The 17,958-nt window shown below is 50.3% G+C and overlaps 1 protein-coding gene across 1 annotated transcript in view; it reads right to left on the bottom strand.

Annotated features, from left to right (window-relative positions):
• Positions 1-17,958, bottom strand: part of JAKMIP3 (Janus kinase and microtubule interacting protein 3) — a 119,357-nt gene that overhangs the window by 81,886 nt on the left and 19,513 nt on the right.

Raw genomic sequence — 17,958 nt, 5'->3', positions numbered from 1 at the left:
AGAGCCGCCTGCCACGCTCCAGCTCAGCCCCCGCCAGACATCGGGCTGAAGAACCACGACGTAGCGGGTCCGTGCTGCTTTAAGCTCCTAGACTTGTGGCAATTCGCGCCGGCAGCCACAGAAGGTTAATACAGAGACTGGTGCCCGAGGTGGGGCTGGAGCCGCGCAGCAGCCCCCCATGGTGACCCCTGCAGGCCAGGCCCGCGTCTCCCCTTCCTTGGCTGCTCCCGGGACGCCGCCCCCATCCCCCGGGCCACAAGCGCGAGCGGGAGACGGGAGGCACGACAGCAGGAGGAGGGCCCTGGGAACCGGGCACCTCGGGGCCCGTTCGAGACAACCTGGCGGCCGCTCCACGTCCGGTCGGAGGGATGGGGCGCTGGGGTGCGTGCCTGACCTCGGGCCTGGAGGGTCTCACAACACCCTGTTCACGCTCAGGGTACACGTGTGTATTTGTCCATTACAACTCGGAGGCCCATGGTTAAACGTGGGTCCTAAAGCCCAGTGGCCGGCCCCAGGGCTGCGGCAGGGAAGGAAAGTGGGCCCGCCCAGTGACAGCTGAGACACCCTCAGACCGAGGTGTCCGGAGAGAGCCTGGCAGAGGCACGGCAGACTCTGTAACAGAAAACAGTTTCCCTGGTCAAAACCGTGTCCTTTTGCTAAGCAGGAAAAACCCCAACCTCACGACTGAGAAAGATCACCCCGTTCAGAAACAGGCCCCACATTCTCTCCCACATACGTCACGTTCCACAGTAAGGAGAAGAACGTCACCTAAAAACACCAGGCGATTAGCTGGCTAATTGTCAAAAAAAAAAAATAATAATAATAATAATAGATGTATGGAAACTGCCCACCCAATGGAACTCTAAGTGGATTAAAGAGGCTGAGGATGAAAATCAAAGCAGGGAAAGGAGAAGTGAGCATTTCTCAAATCTCTGGACAGAGAGGCCTTCCTGGGCTTAGAGAAGATAAAAGGAATTCACAAAAGGGAAAGCCGACAGATTCCACCACATTAAAAATTTACGTTTCTTTATTACAGATGGCGTGCAATTAAGCTAAAAATGCACTGAAAGAGTATTTGCAGTAAATCCAATTAAAAAGTTAATATCTTTACTATATCAGAAGACTGTGAAACTCAATAATAAAAACACTAAGATCTCACAAGATAAATGGGTAACTATCAAAAGAGAGAATTTACAAAGAAGGGAAAAAGGGGTTTCAAAATCACAAAGAAACCTCCTCTGCTTAAGATGTAGGAAATCGCAAAAGAACGTCTCGCCCATAAACAAAACCCTGTCTTTCCTTGAGCCCATGAAAGAGTTGAGGTCCCAAGGCAACCGAAGCACCAGATTCCAAATGGTGACCAGCCCCCCTGAGGGGAGACGGGCGCATGGTCAGGCGGAGCACAGGAGAAAGAAGTGGGAAGAAATCAGCTCCAATTTTAACACAATTCTAAGGGCTGCACGTGGCAGGTCAGTTTGGAATCGCTGGAGTCCAGACACGAGAGAGGTTGAGGGCAGGGCAGAGGCTGGAGGGGCTCCCCCCTGGTGCAGATATGCAAGAGGCCGCCTGCCGCCTGGGACAGGTACGGGGCTCTCCCCACCCCCAGAACCCGTCCTGCACACAGAGCAAAAGCCATAAGCCACCGGGACAAGGGCAGCAAAGCCTCTTGTCCGCAGGGTCCCTGGGCTCAGGACGAAAGTAAGATTCCCTCCTTCCTTCCTGCTCCAGGCACTAGGAAAAAATCTCTGCCTCTACGGTCAGAGTCGAAGCCCCAAACACCTGCCCCTGGGGAGGAAGACGGAGGCACTGGGGCTCGGAGTCCTGCACTGAAACAGAGCAGAGCTTGGCCGCTGCGGAGGAAGGCAGGGACCCTTACAAGGCCAACTACCCAAGTTCAGGTGCATATGCCTTGACTGACCTAAGGCTGCACCAGAAGAAACTGAGATCCCCTTTCCTCAAAACAAGCCTCACGCCAAGGAACAAGCAGCCGCAGTCAAGCTGGGAGAGGGGCAAGGCTGCAGAAGGAGCCCCTGCATGGTACGGGGGTGCAGGGGGTGCGGGGGCTAGGTGCAGCAGGAGCACGGAAGAGACCCCCAGCACAGTGTGTGGGCAGCCCGCCATGACGAGTCTCAACCCCGCGCTGGGCTGGCCTAAGGACAGGCTACAAGCCCCTAAGCCGGCTCAACTACTCCCTGTCTTCATTCCAGCCCGCACGCTGACACAAGGAGAGATGTGTCCACATCTGTGCTAAATATCATTTTCCGGGGGCGCCTGGGTAGCTCAGTCGGTTAAGTGCCCGGCTTCGGCTCAGGTCGTGATCTCGCGGTCCGGGAGTTCGAGCCCCGCGTCGGGCTCTGTGCTGACAGCTCAGAACCTGGAGCCTGCTTCGGAGTCTGTGTCTCCCTCTCTCTGACCCTCCCCGTTCATGCTGTCTGTGTCTCTCTCTGTCTCAAAAATAAATAAACGTTAATAAAAAAAAATTTTTTTTAAATATCATTTTCCGCAGATAGATACCTTCTGCTGTTCTTCTACAATGTCTGACATTCAACAAAAAAATTACAAGACACAGACAAAGGGAAACAAAAAACAAAACAAAACAAAAAAACAAGGAAAACCACCCATTGTCAAGCAGTCAGAAGAACCGGATTCAGAGATGCTGAGTTGTTGCTGCTACTGGACAGGACATTTAAGTAACGTATATGCCCGAGGGTCTAAAGGAAGAGACGGAGACCCAGCAAGGAAATGGAAACTACAAGAGAGGCTCAAACGCAGTCATTAGAAACAAGGGTCATGACATCAGAGGTGAGAATTAGAGGAACGCACTTGGCAATGGAAGGACTCCGTGAACTTGAAGACAGGACACTGTCTGATGTGAAACCCAGGAGAAGAAAGAAAACAGTCTCTAACAGGGCCAGGCAACATCAAGAAGCCTGGAAGAGGTGGGGGTGGACTCCCAGAGTGCAAAGAGAAAACAGGGAGAAGGAAAACATAAAGAAAGGAAACAACAGAGGATTCTTCAAAATTAGTGAAACACAACAACTTACGGACTCGGAGCTCACAGATCCTCAAACGGCAGAGAGAAATGTAGACACGGGAGTCAAACTGACGAAAACCATGACTAAAGAAACAACCTGGAACAGAATGAAGGGAGGAGAGCACACGACACGCAGAGGGACAAGGCGAGAACTAGCTAGAAGATGATGGGGCCGTGGCTCAAAGAGCCAGAAAGACAAAACAAAACAAAAACACCCATGAAACCCGAATTCTAGACTCGGCAAAAATACCTCGTGGGGATGAAGGAGCCGACCACCTCACGTCCATTAACACGGCCACCATAAGAAGTTTTTTTAAATAAATATTTTTTAAAACCCAGAAAAGAACAAATGAGGACATGGGTAAATTGGAACCCTTGTGTACCATTGGTGGGGACGTACAATGGTGCGTTTTCTTCACGCAGTTAAACACCATGTGGCCCAGCAATTCTCCTCCCGGGGATGTGCCACACGAACGTCACCGCGAAGGTCACTGCAGCGTTACTCGTAACGGCCAGAAAGTGGGAACAGCACCAATGTCCACCAACTGGTAGACGGACAATAAAACACGGCATAGCCATACGATGGCCCACCACCCAGCAGTGAGTAGGAATACGGTAGCAGTACAGGCTAGTATAGACGCGCCTGGAAAGCGTGGCCCTACATGAAAGAGGCCAGACAGAAAAGGTCACATGCTCTATGATTACATTGTGTGAAATGGCCAGAAAAGGCAAACCTATAGAAAAAGCAAGCAGATGGGGCGCCTGGGTGGCGCAGTCGGTTAAGCGTCCAACTTCATCCAGGTCACGATCTCGCGGTCCGTGAGTTCGAGCCCCGCGTCAGGCTCTGGGCTAATGGCTCGGAGCCTGGAGCCTGTTTCCGATTCTGTGTCTCCCTCTCTCTCTGCCCCTCCCCCGTTCATGCTCTGTCTCTCTCTGTCCCAAAAATAAATAAACGTTGAAAAAAAAATTAAAAAAAAAAAAAAAAAAGAAAAAGCAAGCAGATGAGTGGTTGCTGCAGGCTTAGGACAGGGGAAGTGAGAAGTGACGGCTAATGGTCCAGGGCTTCTATCTGGGGTGACAGAAATGTTCTAAATCCGTGGTGATGGCTGCAAAATTCTGTGAATACACTAAAACCCCGTGAATTCACACTTTAAGTGGGTGACTTACATATTATTAAATCTGTTACCAAAAAGAAGGAGAAATAGACTTTTGCAGAAGAACAAGAGTTGAAAGGATTTATTGGCAAAAGATCTGTGCTACAAAAAAATGTTGGAGGCAGTTCTACAGGCAGAAGAGATGTTGTCAAGCTGGAAACTGATGCACACAGAGAATGGAAGCACGCTCACAGTGGTGACGATGAGGGTGTGGAGAGCAGGCTCTTTTCTTAGTTTTCATCCCTTTAAATTTTTTTTAACGTTTATTTATTTTTGAGAGGGAGAGAGAGAGAGACAGAGCACGAGCGGGGAAGGGGCAGAGAGAGAGGCAGCCACAGAATCCAAAGCAGGCTCCAGGCTCCTAGCTGTCAACACAGAGCCGGACATGGGACTCGAACTCACAAACTGCAAGATCATGACCTGAGCTGAAGTCGGTCACTTAACCGACTGAGCCACCCAGGCACCCCTATTTTTCATCCCTTTAAAAGATAACAAATGAGCTAAAGCAAAACCAGGAAGTGCAAGTGTAGAGCACAGCGAACACAGAATTAAAATATCTGAAAACGATACAAAAAATGGGAAAGAGGGGCGCCTGGGTGGCGCAGTCGGTTAAGCGTCCGACTTCAGCCAGGTCACGATCTCGCCGTCCGTGAGTTCGAGCCCCGCGTCGGGCTCTGGGCTGATGGCTCAGAGCCTGGAGCCTGTTTCCGATTCTGTGTCTCCCTCTCTCTCTGCCCCTCCCCCGTTCATGCTCTGTCTCTCTCTGTCCCAAAAATAAATAAACGTTGAAAAAAAAATTTTTTTTTTAAAAATGGGAAAGAAAATGAAAATGAAAGTCATTAATTACATGAGAACTAGCAGAATATCAAGAAGGACTGATGAGCTAAAGACGATGTTTAGCCCCTAACATGAGAATCAACAATTACCCTGCAAGAGAAGGGCAATGAATAAGCAATAGGTGAACAGGGTCCTAAAAATACTCACTCCCTCAGAAGTCAAGAAAAGAGGACCAAGGAAGAGATGACACAAATGGAAAATAAAGAGCAAAAAGCTAGATTCGAATCCAGCCATATCATTAAAAACAACAAGCAGATGGGCTAAAAAACACAATTTAAAGGCAGGCACTTCCAGATGATATTTTTTTAAAAAGGCAAGCACCAACTTTACACAATCTGAAACTCACTTTAAATATAAAGGCATAGATCAGTTAAAAGTCAAAGGACAGAAAAAGTTATATCATGCAAACTCTAATCAAAAGAAACTGAAGTGACTACATTAATGCTAAATCATGGAGATTTCAGAGCAAGGAACATTACCAGGGATTAAGAAGGACATTACATAATGAAAAAGGAATTGATGGATCAAGAGGACACAGCAATCAAAGAGAACCTCAAAAATACTTTAAACAAAAAACAACAGAAATGCAAGTAGAAATAGGAATTTTCACAGCTAGAATTGGAGGCTGCAACACTCACCTCTCAGCAAGCGGTGAAAGAAGAACATAAAAGATCAGTTAAGGATATAAGAGATTTAAAAAACAGTATCAACAAATTCGACCCAGTTGACATTTGTAGGGTACATCATCCAACACCAGAATATGCAGCATTTTCAGGTGCACATAAGATATTCATCAAAACAGACTACGTGCTGTGCAATAAAACAAATCTCATCAAAGTTAAAATAGTTGAAATGATCCAACTGATGTTCTCTGCCCCCTCCCCCCAAAATGAGCTATAAATAAGTAATAGATATCAAGAGAAAATTTAAATACTTGGCAATTTAAGCACACTTTTAAACAACCCATAGGTGAAAAAGGAAATTCGAAATAAATTAGAAACATGTTTTGAACTGAATGGAAATAAAAGCACAAACACCAGAATTTGCAGAGCATAACCAGAGTGGTACTGGGAGGGCGCTAAGGACAGTAAGTGCTCATATTGGGAATGAGGAAGGTCTCCAATCATAATATAATCCTAGTCTAAGCCTCCATCTTAAGAACACAGAAAACAAATAATAAAGTAAATGTAAGATAAGCAGAATAGGGGCGCCTGGGTGGCGCAGTCGGTTAAGCGTCCGACTTCAGCCAGGTCACGATCTCGCGGTCTGTGAGTTCGAGCCCCGCGTCGGGCTCTGGGCTGATGGCTCAGAGCCTGGAGCCTGTTTCCGATTCTGTGTCTGCCTCTCTCTCTGCCCCTCCCCTGTTCATGCTCTGTCTCTCTCTGTCCCAAAAATAAATAAACGTTGAAAAAAAAAAATTAAAAAAAAAAAAAAAAAAAAGATAAGCAGAATAGAAACAATAAAGATGTTAGTAGAAATTAATAAATTTGAAAACAAAAACAATAAGAGAAATCAATAAAACTAAAAGCCGGTGTTTTGAAAATATCAATAATACTGATAAACCTCTGGAAAGACTGATCTGAAAAAAAAATGAAGACATAAATTACAATATCAAGAATCAACAAGGGGACATCACTACATGTCCTACAGACATCAAAAGATTTACAAATGAAATGGGTAAATTCCTTGAAAGACACAAACTAACAAAGTTCACTCATAACTTGAGTAACCTTTTATCCATTAAAGAAACTGAACTTGTAGTAAAATCTTCCAACAAGAAAAATCCTAGGCAGAGACGTATGCACTGGTGAATTCTAGCAAACATTCAAGGAAGAACAACAACAGTTCTACTCAACTCTTCTAGAACTTTTCTTATGAGGCCAACCTTATTCTGATATCCAAATGACACAAAGGCATTACAAGAAAATGTCCCTCATTAAGGTGGATGCAAAAATACCTAACAAAAATAGCCACTCAAATTCAGCAAAAATAAATATATATAAAAAAATAGTCCCACTGTATTCAGCAATAATACAATGGGATCAAATGGAGCATGTATAAGGAATGCAAAAATTGGTTTAATATTTTTAAATGAGTCCCTTTAATTCACCATATTAATACACTGAAATGAAAACATAATTATCTCGAAAGATGCACAAAAGCCTTTTGACAAAATTCAAAGATCCGTTCACAATAAAAACGTGTAGCAAAATAGTCATAAAACGAAGCCTCCTCAACTTGAAGTGTCTATAAAAGAACACTGCCGCTAACGCCATACTTCATAGTGAAAGACTCACCGCCTTTCCCCTAAGATACAGAACAAGGCAAAACACCTGCACACACTGCTCAACACTTCCATCCAACGGTGAGCTAGGAAAAGATCTCAAGGCATAAAAAATGGAAGCAAAGAAATAATTTTTGCTCACATGTGACCTCATCACCTATGTAGAAAATCCCAAAGAATGTACCTGGAACACGGGAGTTTAGCAAGTTAACAGAATAAAGGTCAAAGAGAAAAATCAATTATGTTTATCAGTTATATTTCTTTATACTAATAAGATATTTTATCACAAAACAATAACTTTTACAACAGCACCAAAATCATATGAAATACCTAGGAATAAACCTAACAAAATATTTACAATATTTATACCTTTAAACCCCCAGATATTCACGAGAGAAAATTAAAGGCTGAATAAACAGAGAGATATACAGTGTTCATGGACCACAAAACTCAACATTGTTGTTATGTTCACTTTCCCCAAATTGAAATTTAGATTAAACACAATCCCAATCAAAATCCGAACAGGGCTTTTTTTTGTATAAACGGACAAGCTGTTTCTGAAATGGCTACGGAAAAGGTAAATGATCTACATTAAGCAATTTTGAAAAATGACACATTTGGGGTTGGATATCACTACCGGACTTCCAGCTCACAATAAAGCTATGGTCACCGAGTGTAACACTGGTCAGTGGAACAGAACAGAACAGACCACAAAGTATCTGATCAACTGATGTATAATGAAGGAACCAAGAAAACTCACTGGAGAAAAGATGGTCTTTTGAAGAAATCATGCTGGAATATTACACGTCTTTATGCCCAAAGTCACAAAAAAGCCCCCAAACACCCACAGATCAGCCCATACCTCACATCATATTCAGAAACCAAGTAGAAAGGGATTGTGGAACTGTAAGGTATAAAACCTCTAGGTGAAAACATACATCCAACCTTCACAATATTCAGACAAAAAAGCAAAAACCATATAAGAAATATTGACAGGGGCACCTGGGCAGCTCAGTCAGTTGAGCATCTCACTTCGGTTCAAGTCTTGATCTCGTGGTTTGGGAGTTCGAGCCCCGCGTCAGCCTGTGCTGACAGCTCAGAGCCTGGCTCCTGCTTCGGATTCTGTGTCTCCCTCTCTCTCTCTGTTCCTCCCCTGCCCACACTCTTTCTCTCAAAAATAAATAAAAGTTAAAAAAAATGTTTTTTAAGAAAATATCGACAGATTCGACTTTATAAAAATTTTAAATTTGGGGATGCCTGACTGGTTCAGTCAGGGAAGCAAGTGACTTTTGATCTTGGGGTAGTGAGTTTGAGCCCCACATTGGGTGTAGATATTACCTAAAAATAATAAAATCTTAAAATAAAGGAAAGAGGGGCACCTGGGTGGCTCAGTTGGTTAAGTATCTGATTCTTGATTTCAGCTCAGGTCATGATCTCACGGTTCCTGGGATGGAACCCCACGCCGGGCTTTGGGCTGACAGCAAGGAACCTGCTTGGGATCCTCTCTCTGCCCCTCCCCAACCCCTCTCTCTATCTCTCAGAACAAAATAAACAAACATTTAAAAAGAAAGAAAGAAAAATCTCCCCCCAAATTTGAACGTCTTATCTCTGAAAGATACTGTTAACAAAAAGGAAAAGACAAGCCACAGATTGAGAAAACATATTTGCAACACACACATCTTCCGGTAAAAGACTTGTACCCAGAATATATAGGTATGTATATATTTTAAATTCTCAAAATTCCATAACAAAAAGACAACCCAATTTAAAAATAAGCAACAGATTTGCAAGACCCGTCACCAAAGCAAGTGTAGAGACAGCAAATCAGCACATGGAAGGGTGTTTGCATCATCAGTCGTCAAGATGATGCTTAGAGTAAAGCAAGGACGCCTGCTGCACCCCTGGGAGCACGGCTGACCGGCTGACCAGGAAGGGGAGGAACAGGGGGAACGGAAGGACCGTGGGGAACAGGAGGAACACGAGGAACGGGGGGGGGGGGAGACAGGAATTCTCCTACGCAGCTGCTGGGAACGCGCAACGGTTCAAGCACCCGGAAAACGCTTTGTTACTTTCTGAAAAAGTGAAACACACACAGAGCATAGGCGAGCCTGTAGCAGGCTTCTCGCACAGAGAGTCATGACACCGAGGCTTCTTATCCAGGAAGCAACTTTTATTCGTGCCGGCACCGCTCAGTTGGGTTCCTACCCAAAGAACTGAGTGGTGGACATCACACGGCAGAGTCTGTCTGTACATTTTCTATTTCTTTGTCTCCCACCTATGGTAACATAAACGCGCAGTCTGACTAAGCGGTCCCGCTTTCCAAGGTCATGAGGGATGTTGTCACGCAGGCGCACAGCCAGCTTACCTTGAAGTTTTCTCTACCTTTTCTCTCTCTCCTTAGGGAGGGGACCCTACCCCAAGCCCACGTCTGTGCCCAAAGGGAGCGAAAGCCCAGGTCTGTGCAAAGACTTTGCGTCAAAGTTCGTAGCAGCTTCACCTGTAAGAGCAAACATTGGCGGCAACCCCAAATCCAGCAACCGGCTCAGCGTGTGGATAAACAACTGGGGACAGCCACACATTGCTCAGAAAAAGGGGAAAGAAAGAATTAATTCATGGTACGTGCAGCAACAAATCTGAAAATAATTCCACTGAGTGAAAGAAGCCATTTACACATCTTTTATAGAGGGGAGAGGGGTCGAGAGAGAGAATCCCAAGCGGGCTCCAGACCCGGCACAGAACTGAAGTGGGGCTTGATCTCACAACCCTGAGATCACGACCTGAGCTGAAATCAAGAGTCTGACGCTTAGCCAACTGAGCCCTCCAGGCACCCCTCAAAGGTATACATATATATACCATAGGACTGCATTTATACACAATTCTGGAGAAACAAACTGATCTAGTGATAAGCGGATCGGCGGCGGCCTGGGGGGATGGGGCTTGTCCGTGAGGGATGTACAACCTCTAGAGAGGGAGGTTAAGTTCACTATCTTGACGGTCAACGCAGTTTTGCGGGTGGAAAGAGAAGTTTCAAAGCCACAAATATTCCACGAAATGGGCTGTTCTGAGTATCCCTGATGAGAAAGGTTGGTTGCAAAGGCTCCTCTGGAAAGGAAGGTGATCATACGGATGAACAAATCTCCAGGCCGCCCCTAACTTTTCAGGGCTCTCCTATCCAGCAGTCTATCCAAAGAGGTCATCTGAATACGGGGAAAACCCCACACTCAAGAGATGTTCGAGGCAGCACTGGCTATAATCGTGAACACCTGGAAAAATCTCTACTCTTATGGGTTACGTTTCCGCACAATGAGATACCGTGTGGACTTTAAAGTATTGCTCGGTAAGAGTTTATTCTAAAAGGGGAAGTTTTGTCTTGTTGGTATCTTGTCTTTTTTTTTTTCTTTTCTAGATTTTTTAAGTTTCATAATGAGAAAACACATCTACTGATGCGTTAGAACCATGCAGACCCTCAGTGCCCCCTCCCATCCTGGGGGATGGGACACATCCGTGAGGGCACACAGCTGGCAGCCGGGTGCCGCAGACCCCAAGGGTGGGAGGAGATATCACCCGCCTGCGAGCTGGGAGGCTGTGCACCGAGGCCCGCGTCTCTGCACCCAGGGCCCGTCCAGGAAGAAGCCTTCTCTCCTTTCTTATCTGAGTTTGCTGTAGTAGGTATTCCAGTCGCCCCAGCCTGTGCCCGGGCAGGACCCCTCACCTGGTGGCGGGCATCTCCTCTGGCGGCTGTGCTCTCTGACCTTGGTTGGAGTCACCATGTGCGTCTATGGGCCTCTGGCCTTGAACATTCACGGCCTTCGTCTTGGGTCAAACCCCTCATCAGGAGCAGGACAGAATCCCCCGCGGACGAGGATCCCTTCCCCCACTAGGCCTGGGCCTGGCCGCACGTTGAGGTCAGGCTGCCCTTGGGCCCAAGCCTCTGTGTCACTGACGCGGGTTCCTGCAACCTGCCTTGTCCGCTGTGCCCGCTTGGAGATGTTCTAATTTCCTGAGCCGTCACAAAGTGGTGGCACTCAGGCCTCCGAGAGGGTGCCGCTGGGTGACCACAGCCCACGGCACCACGTCCTGTGCAGCATGAAGGCCGGCCCCCGTCAGGGGCTCCCGAGTGGCCCTCATGCTGCTGGATGCCTACGTGGGGGCCAGACCAACAGCACGGAGTCCCTGAGATGGGACACGTGTGCCCGTGAGTTTGTGGGGGAAGACGGGGTGGGGCCATGTTTCTAGAAAGGCCGTGGTCTCTGGGGTCTGTGTCGGCCTTCTTCACCCTCTGACTTCTGCCCCACAGAGGCTGTTTCGGGGTCCCCGCACTTGTGTCTGGAAACGGGGCAGGCGAGGAGAAATGAGCAGACGTGACGTCTGTCCTGCGTGGAGACCCCAGTGCGCAGAAGCCCGTACTCAGGCTGAAGCCCCGCGAGCCCACACCTCAGAGCAGCGTGCCCCGGACTGAGGGGTACGAATCGTCCTGGGTCCTCGTTCGCAGCCGCCTGGCTGCAGGCGCGGCACCCGGCTGTGTGCATGTTGCAGGAGGGGCCTGTCGGCGGCCTCGGGCATGCACGTGACCTCGGGAACCGCCAGCGCCCTGCCCACGGTCAGCACGGTGGCGGCAGATTGTCTCGGAATCTCGGATGCGCTCGGCCCCGCCCCACATCCTCGGCCTGAAGAGGGAACCGACCGCCAGGGACAGGGCTTCCCGAAATCCCCAGAGAGCCTCAGACAGAGGCCGACCGTCCACGCGGGACGTGGGAGTGAGGTCGTGCCCTGGCCCGCTTCCCCGTTCCACCAGCCGCTACTGACCTGCTCCAAGGCTCGGCCCCGCAGAGAACATTCGCAGATGTACGACTCTGGTCCTGGGTTCGAACGAGGGAAAACTTTCTCTCGCTGTCACGGGCGCTCGCACGCCTAGGAGCCCACAGCAGACCCGAGGCGGAGGTGAGCGTCCAAGCCGCCGGCACCCTCCCCTGCCGCGCGGCTCGTCTTCCCACCGCGGCGCGCAGCCTGGTCGCCTGCGATACCGTTCCCACCGTGCCCGCCCCGGTCAACCACCGATGCTCCCTGAACGACAGGGGAAACTGAGGCACGGTGTGGTAGCGACCGCTTCTTTCGAGGAGAAGTGTTGGAAACCAGTTAATAAGCCATTGTTTCCCCCAAACACGAGCTCCTCGCATAACACGTGGTGTCGGGGGACAACATGTGAGTCCAGAGTAAGTTTCACAGAGAAGACACCGCCCAAGCAGGGGGCAGGCGGGCGATAAGGACGTGAGCCATAAAAGAAACCCAGGCCCAAAGGGCGCCCCCCCTCACTCCCAGACCCTTCCGATCAGGATCAGGGAGATCGGGATCAGGGAGGAGGGAGCCAGTGAGGCGCTGACCACACCCAGCAGCGGCCGGGGGGGGGGGGGGGGGGGGGAGGGTCCCGGCCTGGCGCCCTCCCCCCCCCCCCCCCCGCCGCACCCACGGCCACCACGTAAACAAGCTCCAGCCTCGACCATGAGACGGGAAAACAACCACATTCAGGAGGAGAAACCCACTCCCAGGAGGACGCGGGCCCGGCCTCCCCCGTGCACGCAGCACCACAGATGGATGGGCGTGAGATCAAGCATCCCGTGCCGGTCTCTGCACACCTAGCGTGACCTCTCCTTCCACACCGCTCGCTTCTGGCCGCATACGTCTGCATACTAAATATAGAAGCGAATTCAAGTGTAAGAGGCAGAAAGACCCGGAGGCCAGGCCGAGCCAAGGCTCTGCGCCATTCCAAACAGAAACCCTTCCCGCCGGGGACCGAGGCCCCGGGCGCTCACCTGCGCTGCCTCCTGCCCGGGGATCCTTCCGGCAGCTGGAGACTCAGGCCAGCGCATGCGGCCGGCTCCCAGGGTTCTATGACTCAGCAAAGCACTCAGCTTTTATTTTCCAGTTGGAATTTACCAGCCGTGCCTACATCCAGGGGGAGGGACCGTCTCCGTGGCGTTTCTAAGCAGATGCCTGCAGCGGTCCCTCAGCTCTCCGCTGCCCGGACAGGCTTTCTCAGGAACGCCCAGCATGGTGTCGGGTCCCCTGACCGCGTGGACGGCCCCTGGGTGGGGGAGGAGGCGGGCTGCCCTGCCCGCCGCAAAGGCACAGCCCTGCCCTGCAGACCGGGCCCGACGGCCGCCTCCTTCCGTGCGCACACGGGGAGGACTCCGGGCCCACCTCCTCCGGGGAAAACAAGGGAGGGACACGGGCAGGCCTGGCTGAGTCCTGTGCACACAGCCTTCCCTGTCTGCAGCCGCTGCAGGAGAGCATCTCCGGCCCCTTTTCCTGAGAAAATCCCCCCCTGGGTTTTATGTGGCTACAGGGTCCACAATGTGAAGGAAGTTCCACTCCAAAGGGCGGCTTTATTTTCTTCCAATGGTGAGGTGCCAGAAGGGAGGTGTATCCATTAAGCCCTGGAGAATGAAAATGTAGAAACGAATCCAACGAATGAGACCAGCGCTGGTGGAGCGACTGTGCAGTGGCACGAGCTCTCCTTGCCAGAAATCCGGCCAAGTCCACAATAAACCCCCAGAGAAGCCAGTGCGACCACAGGAAGACGCAGGGCCCACGGGGCTGAAGCTGAAGGGCACTTAGGAAGAGCCAGTGTGATCCGACCAAGGAAACACGGACACGGATGGTCCCTGCACCTCACGGCCCTGCCTGGGGACATCGGCCGTGGCTGCGCCGGGGTCTAGAACCGTGAGGGGGCGAGGAACGAGGCTCCCGGCCCTGGCTCTCCGGAGTTCAGGCCCGTGAGGGCCCTACTTGTCCCTCTGCCCCCAGCCAGCCCTGCACCCGCCCTTCCCTTTCACTCCAACTCTTCAACTTGGACCCAGACGTCCAAATTTCACCCCATCCTAGTCCCAGAGGGCATCGTTCTGACGGGAACCCACAGGGTAAATACCCACGCCAATCGCCTGTAGCTCGGAAATGAGAATGTGGGTTATCCTGTGCTTGTCTACACCTGGGCGACTAAGAAATTAGAACAAATCACCAAGTCGTTCCGGTTAAGACTGTTGCTGTGCCTTCGAAACAGTCAGAACACCGTGCTGGTTGACGCTCTCCTGAGCTCCTCGTAGGCGTGAACTCGTTTCAGTCACGAAAGCCCCACTGGCTGACTGTCACGGTCTCCCCCGCACAGGCGAGGAAACTGAGGCCCCGAGAGGCTGGGCAGCTTGCCCACCATCACACAGGCGACAGCTGCCGGAGCCAGCGCGCACCTGCCGGGGGGCTCCGGACACCGAGGTCCACACTCCACCCTCAACAGCGCCCAGAGACAAGGTCGCTTACACTCGTGGGCTCGGGTCCAGCCGGGTGCCCGTCTCGGGGCGGCTGCTCTCCAGGCCAGTGGAGGGAGACAACAGGTGGTACATGCCCATGAACTTGGCAATGTGACGCCTGGAAATCTGTCCCAAGGAAATGATAGAATAATGGCGTTTGAGCTTATTCTATGTAACAAACACTTTTATAGCACTTACCCTGTGCCAGGCACTGCTCTGACAACCTCAAATACAACTCATTTAAGGATAATTATGGTGATGTGCCCATAACACAGCTCGAACAATTGAAAGCGTCCTAAATGCCCACAACAGAGATGATTCACACAAACGATGGAATGCACATAAGCCAGACTACAAGGGCACCATTTGGACATGGCTTGTCTACACTTACTGACATGGAGGGGTGTAGACAACACGCTAAATTTTTTTAAACGCCGGTGTGTATAGTACAAGCACATTTCTATTTGACAAAATAAGCGGGTGCATTAAAGACAGACATACAGACCAACAGAATAGAATAGACAGCCAAGAAAGAAATGCTCACACATATGGCCAAACGATTTTTCACAAGGGAGCCAAGACCATTCAATGGAAAGAGGACAGTCTTTTCGACAAACGATGCTGGGAAACCTCGATGTCCCCAGGCCAGGGAGTGAAGCTGGACCCTTACCTGACACCACAAACAGAAATGAACTCAAAATAGATCAAGGAGGTAAACGTAAGACCTAAAACAACAAAGCTCTTTTAAGAAAACAGGATAAAAGCTTCACAAAGTGGATGTGACAATGGTTTCTTGGATTCAGGGCCAAAGGCACAGGCAACAACAGGAAATGGCCGAACTGGGCTTCAAGAAAATTTAAAATTTCTGTGCATCAAGAGCCACGATCCACAGAACAAAAAGGTGACCCACAGAATGGGAGAAAGTACCTGCAAATCATGTATCTGATGAGGGATTAGTATCTAGAATACACAGAGAATTCCTACAACTCAACAACCAAGAAACAAACAACTCGATGCAAAAATGGGCAAAAGGGGGAGGCTGGGTGACTCGGTCGGTTGATGGTGCAACTCGATTTTGGCTCAGGTCGTGATCCTAGGGTCATGGAATGGAGCCCCACGTTGGGCTCTGCACTGAGTGTGAGGCCTGCTTGAGATTCTCTCTTTCTCTCTCTCTCTCTCTCTCTCTCTCTCTCTCTTTCAAATAAAAAATCTAACGGACAGATAGATAGATAAATAAATAAGTAGGCACAGGACTTGCATAGACATCTCTCCACAGAAGACACACAGATGACCAATGAGCTCACGAAAACATGCTCAGCATCACTCATCACTAGGGAAATGCACATCAAAACTATGAGATACCACCTCACACTCATTAGGACGGTTACCATCAAAAAAATCCCCCAAAACCAGAAAACAAGTGCTGACAAAGATGTGGAGAAATTGGAATGTTGTATACTATTGGTGGGAATGCAAAATGGTGCACCTGCTGTGGACAACTGCAAAGACTCGCCTAAAACATTAAAAATAGAATTACCACACGGTCCAGCAATTCCATTACTGGGTATCTACCCAAAGGAATTGAAAGCAAAGTCTCGAAGAAATATTTGCACCCCCGTGTTCACAGCAGCACTGTTCACAAGAGCTAAAACACGGAAGCACCCAAGTGTCCGCTGACAAGATGAAGGGATAGGAGAGTGTGGTCCATCCGCACGACGGAATACTATTCGGCCTTGGAAAGGAAGGACGCTGTGACACCTGCTGCAGCCCGGGTGCACCCTGAGGACGCTGCCGAGTGGGGTCGTGCAGACACACAGACCGCGTGATTTCACTTACATGACGCATTTGGGTCAAGGTCACAGAGACAGAAGGTGGCCGGTTGGGCAGCAGGGGCAGGGGAGGGGTCGGGGAGTTGGTGTTAATGGGGGCAGAGTTCCGGTTGTACAAGACAAAGAGAGCCCCGTGGGCGGACAGCGGGGACGGCTGCACAGCAGTGTGGATGTGTGTGACACCCCTGAACCGCACACCTAAAAATGGTTAAGACGGTGGGTTGCACGTCGTGTGTATTTTAACACAGTAACAAAGTGAAAAACCGTGTGTGTGCTGTTTTCACAGAAAAATTTGAAGTGAAAATGTACAGGCCAGGTGGAAAGCGGCCATCTCTCTGGGGGATGGGATCTCAGGTGATCCGACTCTTGGCTTTAATCTTTCCGAACCGTATGCACTTTTTAAACCGCGAATACGTATTTATTGTTAGAATTAAAAAAAAAAAACTTTTATCTTCAAACAAACTTTGGCACACGCACAGACCCACGTACACGCCTTTTATCACCATAACCGACATGTCCCTTGCAGACCGCGCTCGCACAGAACCCCATGGGAGACAGTAACCCTTCCCAAGACCCCAGAGAGCGAGGGGGGGAGGGGGGGCTACTGAGAAAAGCTCTAATTCACAAAGCTTCAAGAGCCACTTGCCGACCCGGACTCGGAAGGAAGGAAACCGAGGCTGAGAGTCCAGGATGGAACAGCCATGCCCGGCAGCACCGAGGCGCTGCACGGTGGGGGCGTTCTGGGAGCACCGAGTGAGAGTGAGTGCTGGGGCACCTCCGTTTTCTCGTCTGCGGAAGACTCCCGGCCACACGGCCTTCTCACCAGGTCCCCGGAGGCCCCTGGGTTCCGATTCCTTCCCCGCAGGTGCCCACAGCCTTTAGGAGAGCTTGGCTGTGCCCCAGGCCATTCCCGATGGCCCGTCCTGCTGTCCCCACAGCTCCAAGCCCCAGATGCACACCTCCTCCGCTGGCCTCACCTCTTCCAGCATCTCTCGAGGGCCTCCCGGAACCAGCAGGTCCAGAGTTACTCCGTCCCTCCCTCCTGTTCCAGTGTGGGACCCCCCCAGCCACCAGTTGTCCAAGTCAAAGCCAGACCATGGTCCCGGCCTCCTCTCTTCCCGCCCTCCAGTCCACCGACCCCACCTCCTGCCAGGACCCTCTCCCCTGGGGCGACGCCGCAGCCCCCACCCTCGGTCACCGTCGCTACCCAGCCCCAAGGCTCTCCTGACCCAGACTCCTTGTCATTCCCGGGCACGGCTCTCCAAGCGCGTCCGCGTCTCCCTTGTTACCACTCCGTGTGTTCTGAAAAACAGCAAATGTGGTGTCACACTTTGCGTGTCCTTCTGCATTTTCTGCGTTCACTCAACACCGTGTCCTTCAGGTTTCAGCACGATGGTGCTCGTGGATCCCGTCACTCCAGCGTGCTCCCTCAGCATCAAACCGTATCACGCGTTCGTTCCCACCGCCCTGCTGGTGCCACAGCCAACGGCCCTGTGCACACCCGAGGCACGTCTGTCAG

The sequence above is a fragment of the Lynx rufus genome, unplaced genomic scaffold (assembly GCF_022079265.1).
Source record: "Lynx rufus isolate CCGP_SWC_20201006 ecotype Redwood Valley unplaced genomic scaffold, mLynRuf1.p SCAF_11, whole genome shotgun sequence".
Classification (NCBI taxonomy): domain Eukaryota; kingdom Metazoa; phylum Chordata; class Mammalia; order Carnivora; family Felidae; genus Lynx; species Lynx rufus.
This window is presented reverse-complemented; position numbering and strand designations above follow the sequence as displayed.